Source organism: Euleptes europaea, chromosome 2, assembly GCF_029931775.1.
Source record: "Euleptes europaea isolate rEulEur1 chromosome 2, rEulEur1.hap1, whole genome shotgun sequence".
Lineage (NCBI taxonomy): Eukaryota > Metazoa > Chordata > Lepidosauria > Squamata > Sphaerodactylidae > Euleptes > Euleptes europaea.
Genome location: NC_079313.1, coordinates 33,078,285 through 33,089,492, shown reverse-complemented (window position 1 = coordinate 33,089,492; position 11,208 = coordinate 33,078,285). Strand labels below are relative to the sequence as shown.

Below are 11,208 nucleotides of genomic sequence, written 5' to 3'. Positions count from 1 at the left end.
AGTGTCTAATAAGCTAGAGACCATAAAAAGGGCAGACTCATCCATAGAATCCTTATGGGTGACAATTCCGGGCCCCAACGGAGATTTAGTACTGGGGACGTTCTATCGGCCCCCTGACCAAATGGCTCAGGGTGATCTTGAGATCAGAGAATGAAATTAGGGAAGCATGTAAAGGTAATGAAGTCGTAATGATGGGAGACTTCAACCTCCCTCATATTGATTGGATAAACATATGCTCCAGTCAAGCCAAAGAGATAAAAGTTTTAGACATCCTAAATGACTGTGCCCTCGAACAGTTGGTCATAGGCCCAACCAGAGGGGAGGTGATCCTGGATGTAATACTCTGTGGTGCTGCCAGTGACATAGTGCGGGATGTGGATGTAGTTGAGCCAGTTGGCAATAGTGATCACAATGGCATCAAATTTAATTTATATGTAAGTTGGAAAGTGACTGGGAAATCTCACACAATTACCTTTGACTTTAAAAGAGGAAACTTCTCTAAAATAAGAAAACTGGTAAAGAGGAAGTTGAAAGGAACAGTTAGGAGGGTTAAATCTCTTGAAAAGGCATGGGGGTTACTCAAGCCCACGTTACTACAGGCTCAGCTAGCTTGTATACCACAGGTCAGGAAAGGTAGTAATAAGTCCAAGAGGCTAACAGGTAAGGTGAAGGAAGCAATTTCTTGTAACGGGTAAGGTGAAGGAAGCAATTAGAGAAAAAAAGTCTTCCTTCAGAGACTGGAAGGTTTGCCCAAATGAGGCGAACAGAAGCAAACACAAACTTGCACAAAGGCAATGCAAGCAGATAATTAGAGATGCAAAAAAAGATTTTGAGGGGCATATTGCTAAACACATCAAAACAAACAATAAGAAATTCTTTAAGTATATTAGGAGTAGGAAACCAGCTAGGGAAGCGGTTGGACCATTGGATGACAATGGGAGTAAAGGAACTCTAAGAGAGGATAAAGCGATTGCTGAAAAACTAAATGAATTCTTCTCATCTGTCTTCACTGTTGAAGATACAGGGCAGATTCCTTCTCCTGAACAGAGATTTTGGAGAGGGGAAAATGAGGAACTGAGGCAAATAGTGGTAACAAGGCAGGAAGTCCTAGAACAGTGGTGGCGAACCTATGGCACGAGTGCCAGAGGGGGCACTCAGAGCCCTCTCTGTGGGCACGCGCGCCGTCGCCCCAGCACAGAGTTCGCCTGAGTTCGTTACTACTAGAAAGCCAGAGGGATGCGGGGCCCGGCTGCTCCCCTCCCCTCTCCAAGCGCACCTGAGGACATTTCTCCCATCACCCGCCCCTCTGCCCAGCAGCCCAATGGGAGCGCTTCCTCCCTCCCCTGTCACATGCGGCAGGGTGGCTCACATGCCGGGCGGCTCACATGCGGCATGAGGGTGCGGCGCGGGCAGCAGCATGTTGAGTGAAGGTGATTCCCGTGGTGGGGTTGGAGAGGAGCTAGGTTGGAGGGGAGCATAGCTCACAGCATAGCATAGCTGGAGGGGAGCAGAGTGCTCGGGCCACAGCGCTGGCTTTGCGGAGCCTCCCCCCTTTCAGTGAAATCCCCTACTAAAAGAGGAACACCCACTTACCCAGAATGTTATTAACCTGTGGAACTCCTTGCCACAGGATGTGGTGATGGCATCTAGCCTAGATGCCTTTAAGAGGGCACTGGACAAATTTCTGGAGGAAAAGTCCATCACGGGTTACTTGCCCTGATGGGTATGTGCTACCTCCTTATTATACATTAATTGTTCAAAAGCATGCCAAATGCAAACTTTTACCTTTCAATAAAAAGATGTTTGTATCGTTGAAAGCTCTGTTATTGTGTTTTTCTTTTAAGACAAAAGATATTAAGGTATGAGTTGTTTTTTTCTAAACGAAAACCTCAGTATTCAGGTTAAATTGCCGTGTTGGCACTTGGTGATAAATAAGTGGGTTTTGGGTTGCAGTTTGGGCACTCAGACTCTAAAAGGTTCGCCATCACTGTCCTAGAACATCTAGACAAACTGCAATCTACCAAGTCACAGGGACCAGATGGTATTCATCCTAGAGTTCTTCAAAAACTCAAATGGGAAATTGCTGAACTTCTAACAAATATATGTAATCTGTCCCTTCGATCAGCCTCTGTACTAGAGGACTGGAGAATGGCCAATGTAACACCCATTTATAAAAAAGATCCGGGGGGACCCAGGAAATTACAGGCCAGTTAGCTTAACATTGTTCCAGGTAAATTGGTGGAAAGCATTATTAAAGATAGAATTGTCAAGCATAAAGAAGGGCAAGGTCTGCTGGGCAAAATCCAACATGGCTTCTGTAAGGGTAGGTCCTGTCTCATTAACCTATTAGAGTTTTTTGAAAGCGTCAATAAGCATGTGGACAGGAATGAGCCTGTGGATATTGTGTATTTGAGTTTCCAAAAAGCTTTTGACAAAGTCCCCCACCAAAGACTGCTAAGCAAACTTCATAGTCACGGGATAAGAGGACAAGTCCTCTTATGGATTGAGAGCTGGCTGAAAAATAGGAAGCAGAGAGTAGGAATCAATGGTCAGTTCTCCCAATGGTGGGATGTGATCAGTGGGGTGCCTCAGGGATCTGTGTTGGGACCGGTGCTTTTCAATCGGTTCATCAATGACCTGGAGTTGGGGTTAAACAGTGAAGAAGCCAGGTTTGCAGATGACACCAAATTATTTAGGGTGGTTAAAACAAAATCGGACTGTGAAGAGCTCCAGAAGGAACTCTACATACTGGAAGAATGGGCATTAAAATGGCAAATGAGATTCAATGTGAGTAAGTGTAAAGTGATGCATATTGGGGCAAAAAAATCCCAACTTCACATATACACTGATGGGATCTGTGCTGGCAGCGACAGACCAAGAAAGGGATCTTGGAGTGGTAGTGGATAGCTCAATAAAGATGTCAACCCAGTGAGCGGCTGCTGTAAAAAAGGCAAATTCCATGCTGGCCATAATTAGACGAGGAATAGAGAATAAAGCTGCTGATATCATACTGCCCTTGTACAAATCTATGGTGAGACCACACTTGAAATACTGTGTACAGTTCTGGTCACCACACCTAAAAAAGGATATTACGGAGCTTGAGAAGGTGCAGAAAAGAGCAACCAAAATGATTAGGGGTCTAGAGCAACTGTCCCATGGGGAGCGGTTAAGACGCTTAGGGCTGTTTAGCTTGGAAAGAAGGCGGCTAAGGGGAGACATGATAGAGGTCTATAAAAGTATGCATGGTTTGGAGAGAGTGGACAGGGAGATGTTTTTCTCCCTCTCCCATAATACTAGAACACAGGGTCATCTGCTAAAGCTGGAGGGTGAGAGATTCAAAACAGATAAAAGGAAGTATTTTTTCACACAACGCATAGTTAAATTGTGGAACTCCCTGCCCCAGGATGTGGTGATGGCTGCCAGCTTGGAGGGCTTTAAGAGGGGAGTGGACATATTCATGGAGGAAAGGGGTATTCATGGCTATTAGTTAAAATGGATACTAGTCATGCTGCATACCTATTCTCTCTAGTATCAGAGGAGCATGCCTATTATTTTGGGTGCTGTAGAACACAGGCAAGATGGTGCTGCTGCATCGTCTTGTTTGTGGCTTTCTAGAGGCACCTGGTTGGCCACTGTGTGAATAGACTGCTGGACTTGATGGGTCTTGGTCTGATCCAGCAGGGCTTTTCTTATGTTCTTATGTTCTTAGTAACAATTATTATTATTTATTTTATTTTATTCAATTTATACCCCAGTCTTGCACTTGTGAAAGGACTATTGCACATGTGGAAATCTTATATGGGATGCAACCCTCTATATAAGAGAGCATCTCATGGGAAAGTTACAGTTAAGAAAAGGGGGCACAGGTATTGTTCTGTGGCTGAAAACCAATCAAGATGTGCAGCCTGGCAGAAAAGGATGGGGAAGAGCCCATACTGGTATTTGCCAAGAATAGCTTTCTTCACTACCGGGAAGAAAATGTGTCCTTGCTTCAACAGAAAAAAACCTGCAGGCAGAATTGCCCAGAAATCTATTTGTGTTGCCTGGACTTGTGTTTTTGTTAACTCTAGCATACAAAACTCTGTCAATATTGCTCCTTGCAGAGCAGAATGCTGGGTATATATATATTGTTTTTCTGTGGATGGCACCATGGTTTTCATTCAAGCCCAGAGGCTTGGATCTATGGAGCACACACATAAGAACAGGATCCTTTTTCACCATCCCCCTTCCCTGAAGTAGCCACCTAAGACACTGGAGGTTTTTAAGATTCGCATGGACCATGGAGTTGCAGTGAGGAGGGGAAAGTAGGCTGGTGATGGTTCCAAGCCAATGAAATTCCATGCATCAGTGGAAGCAACACCAATGGAAGACAAAAGGATGGTGATTTTGTCTGGATGCCTGTTCTACAGCCCTCACTCCAGGCTACACATTTTGTGGTTTACACAAGTCTTACAACCTCCAGGAACAGCATTTTGGAGATTTAAGGGACTACCAGTGGAAGAGCAAGAATAGGGAAGCTTCCACAGCATCCAAGCCAGAGAGTTTTATAGCCTGGGGAAAAGGACATCTAAAGTTCCCAAAAGTCAGCAGTGTTACCGAGAGAATCGTCCAACAAAATTAGGAGGGTGGGAATACCCAAGTGTTTGTATCTCATGGGAGGGAACAGGTTTGAGTAACCCTCACTCCTGACCACTGGGTATCTGAGTGAATGTACACATATAAAAAAAATTCTGCATAACTGGGAATCTTACTTTTCTCAGGTTCACAATAGTGAAAGAAGAGCCTTGTGCACATATCAATGTAGGGATGTAAACTGTACAAATGTTCCCCTGAATGTGAATGGAGGCTGAGAGTGGTTCCCTGCATGCACTCCCCACCTCCCTCCGCATTGTCAAGCAACGTGTGTTTGGGGCCTTCCTTGTTTCTGCCTGCCGCACAAGGAACACAGACCAGGAGAATGGGAATGGCTATTCTTCCCAAGGAAGGAATGCATCTTGTTTATCATCACTCTTTGCAAAGTGGCATACAAGGAAGCCATGCATAAAAACATAGCTGATGATTCCCATTTGCATTATTTCCCATATTTTCCCTCTCTGCATAAACTATGTATTTGGCAGATAGCTAGCAAGAAACTTTATACACCAACCCCTCCATTTAAATAGTGTTTGTTTTTATAAACTTAAGAGAATGTTATTAATCCTGAGTTAGTCCCAGAGAGTATGGTTTGTTTATCTACAGCCTTGCAATTGTATTGTAACTTATTAATGAGTGATGATGAACCAAAGGTATTGCATTAGCTCAGGCTCGCAATAAAATAAAACATATTGGTTATTGTTCTAATTAGTAATGCGTACTTTATGAGGGTAAAAAAAAGGAGACACACGCAGCTGAGATTCACTTAAAATGGTCCAGGCTTCAGTAAGTAGGAAAATGTTGCCAGCATCAAACAAGCAAAAGACAAACTACAGTACTCACTAATTAAAACCTCCCCACTCTGCATCTTTTTATGTGTTCTTCTGACATACTACAGACTTTGTGAACACATTCATTAATTCTAAACTATTTGCAAATCCCATCAGGACAGAAAAGGTTTAGCCATTGTTTCTCCAGTGTAATTAGGGTTGCCAGCCTCCAGGTACTAGCTGGAGATCTCCTGCTACTACAACTGATCTCCAGCCAATAGAGATCAGTTCACCTGGAGAAAATGGCCGCTTTGGCAATTGGACTCTATGGCATTGAAGTCTCTCTTCTCCCCAATCCCTGCCCTCCTTAGGTTCCAGCCCAAAAACCTCCCACCGGTTGTTAAGAGGGACCTGGCAAACCTAAGTGTAATATAAGGCTACCAACACACAAGCAAAAAATAAAGTTTAAGCAATGAAGCTCTACCTCCCCCCCCCCCCATAAAATGAAGGGCATCTTAGGGAGGCTGCACATTTGGAAAGAGGAGGCAGAGGTTGGGCCTCTATTATCCTTCATCACTAACCATTTTTTTCACTCCACCAATCCGGCTGCTATCAGCCCTTTCCCATTCTACCACATCAGGCTTTCAGGTTGTGTTTCACCTTTCTAGTTGCAAGAAATTCAGGTTTTTGGCTTTAAATGCTGCTATTACAGGGAGGACCAAGTTTAATTTATGCATGACCTCAAATATAAATTTATTAGATATAAATAAGTATAATGCTAGATGATTGCCTGATTCAGTCTACTGCAGCCATGTAAAATATGATAAATATGATAAACCTATCCACAGCATCAGTGGTCAGCCTGGTCAACCATCCATCAAGGAACTTGGCATAAGGTCCATCAACTAGAGACTGTGGAAGTATGTTCCATTCACCAACTGGAGAAATGTTTGACAACAGTGGAGTATAAGAATGTGAGTTTGTTCTTTTCCATGAGAAGAACAAGGGGGATACATCAATCCATCAAAGTTATGTAAGCAACTTTGACAGGTGCCCCAACCCCTTATAGGGTGGAAGTCCAGCCTCCAATTTGACTCGGAATTTCTGTCCCATGTGACCGGCAATGTCCCCTGATTCATGTGCTTTGGCCAAGAAGTTCTACCCTCCATGACAGGAAATTACCCCTAACCCATGTGACCTTGTGACAGCGACACATGGCTCCTCTATGAACTCATCTCATCACCTAGGAAGATCCCAACAGAGGCCTCTGGAGTGATCTCCTGCCTGCTTGTGGGTGGAAATGTTGTATGTGGGAGAGGAGCAATGCAGAAGCATTTTTTGTGTCTACTCCTCCTCTGCTGGAACTGATGGGGCTAAAAGAAGCACAAGTCCAATTCTATTCCCTAGAAAAGTATGGTTGCCAGGCCCTGCCAGGGGCAAGAGATCCTCCCTTCTGGGTACCCTCTCCCCAGTACAGATCAGCTGGACAGCAGGGGACTTAATGGCAGAAAAACTAGGCCCCAGCCTGTATCACCGGCAACACAGCGATGTCATTTCCAGCACACACTGGAAATGATGTCATCATGTCGCTGGTGATGCAGGGACTCTCAGCTATTTGGGCAAAAACTCTATGGTGAAAATGACTTCTACCACAGAGTTTTTGCCCAAATACTAGAGTGTTCCCCCGTCGCCTCAACATGATGATGTCATTTCCATAGGGTTGCTAGGTCCCTCTTCGCTACTGGTGGGAGATTTTTCAGGCAGAGCCAGAGGAGGATGGGGTGAGGGGAGGGACTTCAATGCCATAGAGTCCAATTGCCAAAGTGGCCATTTTCTCCTGGTGAACTGACCTCTATCGGCTGGAGATCAGTTGTAATAGCGGGATATCTCCAGCTAGTACCTGGAGGTTGACAACCCTATATTTCCAGTGCAAGCTGAAAGTGATGTCACTGAATCATCAGACTAGAGTTGCCAGGTGCCCGTTGGTGGTGGGCAAACCCCTGGCAATTCACCCCTCTGCCCGCCGATCAGCTGAGGGTCGGCGGGCAAACGTGCACGCTCGCGTACACACTGTTTACAATGATGATATCGTTGGGTAATTATACTCCACGGCGTTGTCGGCCTTCGGCTACAGCTTCCTTTCAGCTTCCATCATCCAAGTGAAAAGCAAGTTTTTGGCACTTTTCAGGAAGGGCCGATATTGCTCCAAGAACCTGGGAGCGATAGGGTTGCCAGGTCCCTCTTCGCCACTGGTGGGAGGTTTTTGGTGCGGAGCCTGAGGAGGGCAGGGTTTGGGGAAGGACTTCAAAGCCATGGAGTCCAATTGTCAATGCGACCATTTTCTCCAGGGGAACTGATCTCTATCGGCTGGAGATCAGCATGTCACTTCCGGTTTGGTAAAAGGCCCCTTGAAATACCTTTACACCTGGAAGTGCCACATCGCAAGCGGCCCTTTACCACTCAACTGGGAGTTTGAGTGGTATAAGGCCCCTTGCAAGGCGGCACATACATGCGTTGGGGCCCACGAGGGTGATCTCCTCAGCTCTGCCCCCAAAGCCTCCCACCGGAGGAGAGGGGGGACCTGGCATCCCTATCAACAACCTAGGCCTAGTTTTCCTGCCAGTAAGTCCTCCCACCCTACCCCCCAGTTGGTAGGGGGCACCTAGCAACCCTATAGAAAAAGCCTACAGATTCCCTGGTGGCTGAAGATCCACAAACTTCTACAGACTCTCCTTCTCTGCATTCAATATTTCGGATACCACAGGACATGGATAGCCAACATTAATCACTATTTTATTACTGTTCTGGAAATCTATACAAGATCCATTTTGTGGCACCATTCCCCACTCCAGTCATGGACCCTGAAGCAAACCTTTCTGTAATGAAATCCATTCTGTAAAGAGTAGAACTTAGTCTGGAGACTAAGCCTAGATTTCATGGTTGAAATCTAGGCTTGGCCTAAGTAGCTATTTTAGGGTTGCCAGGTCCCTCTTTGCCACTGTCAGGAGGTTTTGGGGGCAGAGCTTGAGGAGGGTGGGGTTTGGGGAAGGGAGGGACTTCAATGCCATAGAGTCCAATTGCCAAAGCGGCCATTTTCTCCAGGTGAACTGATCTCTATTGGCTGGAGATCAGTTGTAATAGCAGGAGATTACCAGCTAGTACCTGGATGTTGGCTACCCTATTGTTTGCTGATTTATTTCTAGGTTCAGTTATCACCCGCAAGGCCTTTCATGGCCTATATCCACAGGACTGCCTTTTTCAATATATACCACCAAGACAGTTTCACTCATCTGAGCAATTGTGGCTGTTTTACTCACACCTGGTGGAACAGCCTCCCTTTCAAGGTCAGAAAGTCTCCTAAAATTTCACAGAAAGTGTAAATTGGAATTGTTCAGGGGAGCATTTTTTATAAAGTGAATAGGTTGTAGTTAATGTCAGAAATATAAGGCAGTTTCATTTCATTGCTCATTGTATATATTGCACCGTTTTATTATACTGTTTTCTAATTTTGTAATCCAGCTTTATAACACTATTTACCATATGTAATCTACTTTTTTTTACTGCATTGTTCAACCCTGCGATCCCGCTTAATTATCTAAATTGCACTGTGTTTTCTGTATGTTGTTCTCTGATTTTGGAATCCAGTTTTGTTGCGTTGTTGGTTGTAGGTAGAATACCACTCTCACTGCATTTTTTTAAAGTGTGCCATTTGCCATGCACCTCAGAAAGAAAAACGGACTATAAATGAAATAGATAAAAGACCAAATTGTGATGGGAAGTCCCAGAGCACACTTGAAAAAAAGTCCTTTGGTCGGCTTATGTAAATCAGGACGCAATTTAACTGACCCCAAAGGGCTGTTGTGAGGATCAAATGGTAGAGTGGAGGACCATGTTCACAATCCTATACATATTGAGAATAGGCTGGATAAAAAACTCGGTGTGTGTGTGTGCGACAGAGAGAGAGAGAGAGAGAGAGAGAGAGAGAGAGAGAGAGAGAGAGAGAGAGAGAGAGAGAGAGAGAGAGAGCACATCCACTCAACCCTAGCCCATCTTTATCACCATCATTTTTTTCTCACCAAGGACTTTATTTACTATATAATCCATGAAAATCCTAAAAATCCATTTAATATATAGTCCTCAAATAGAGGACGTATCAGATATTAAGCTGATAAAAATAGATACGACACTTGAGCTCAGCCAAACGGCTGAAAAGCGATTGACTTATTTTATCTGCTTCATGTTTATACAGATTAATGCTGTGGGAGGAGTATATTTATCACCTATTTTACAAAGAGGAGAGGAAGAGTTTGGTTTGATATGATGTGTTTCCTTTACCCTTCCACCAAAATACAAGTCAGGGAAAATGGATTAATTAGCTCACAGACTTTCCATCTGTTGTGTCAGAGCTCAAGAGGGTGGGAGGAATGACAAATGGCCATTACCCTGCAATGCCACACCAGTGAGGTGCCCTGTTGTGATGAATGCTCCTTTAAGAGGGCAGGGGGGAAAAATTGCAGCATCTTCAGAAATGTTTTGTGCTCAGCAGGCTATGGCAGGCATAAGTGCAGGGAAAGTATTTAAGTTGCTCACTTAATGCCATTAACAAATTGTATTCTCTGTTTATCTCCCCTTCTCGTTTGTTTGCACCTCAGATAGCTCTAATTATTTTCAGCCATTTTCAGCAGTTGCTTGGGTAATGGGCATCATAATCACCTTCCACTTCAGTGTCTCAAACACACTTGTATTTGAGCAAGCAGAAAATGCATCTATATCCTTGAGACTGTGCACGCACAGCTTGTGAGCCACCAAGTCAAACAGCGCTGCAAGTCTATACTGTGTTACATATTTTAAAGTAGGATACAACAGAGGAAGGGAGGGAAGGGAGGGTGAAAGTGGAGGAGTGTCAGCAAATACAGCTTGAACATAGGCACACATGTAGGGCTGCCAACCTACAGGTACTTAAGCAAAGCAAGAGTAGGCACTTATGGCACAAAAAGCACTACAAAAGAATGCTGAACAACATGTTTGTAATGACAAATTAAACAAACAATACAACCAAGAACAGAAGGAAATTCCTGTTACTTGTGTAGAAAAGTCACCACGTTCCTGCAGTGTAGACAGGTAAGTGAAGTGACTAAATATCAAAGTCCTGGAATGCCATGAGTAGAGAGAAAATAGGCTTCCGGTAATGAATCCTATTTCGCTGGTGCTTTGTCAATTCAGGCAATCCTGTGACGTTCCGTCAAGGTTCCACGGAACATATGTTCCGGACAAGAAGGCATATAGCCTGACAGTACTAGCGGATGGCTAGGTACTGTCTGGAGATCTCCTGCTATTACAACTGATCTCCAGCCGATAGCGATAAGTTCACCTGGAGAAAATGGCTGCATTGGCAATTGGACTCTATGGCATTGAAGTCCCTCCCCTCCCCAAATCCCATGCTGCACCCCAAAATCCTCCCGCCGATGGCCAAGAGGGACCTGGCAACCCTACACACATGAAGCTGCCTTAGACAGACCATTGGTCTAACAAGGTCAGTATTATCTAATCTGAATGACAGTGGCTGTTCAAGGTCTCAAGGCAGAGATCTTTCCTGTCATCTACAACCTGATCGTTTTAGCTAGAGATACTGGGTAACTAATGCTTGCACAGCAGATGCTCTATAATGGAGCCACAGTGCCTCTCCACCCCACATTCCAGGTACTTCGGCTTTGTTTCAGTTGACGACGTTCTAAGACATTAGACCGAAAGCTTCAAAGGAAAGAGGAGCTGGTAAGAGGAAGACAGAGAGCCCATGACTTTGTGA

At 44.6% G+C, this 11,208-nt stretch overlaps 1 pseudogene; it reads right to left on the bottom strand.

Annotated features, from left to right (window-relative positions):
• Positions 1-9,505: 9,505 nt before the first annotated feature.
• On the bottom strand, positions 9,506-9,619 carry LOC130474027 (U2 spliceosomal RNA; annotated as a pseudogene).
• Between the last annotated feature and the right edge of the window lie 1,589 nt (positions 9,620-11,208).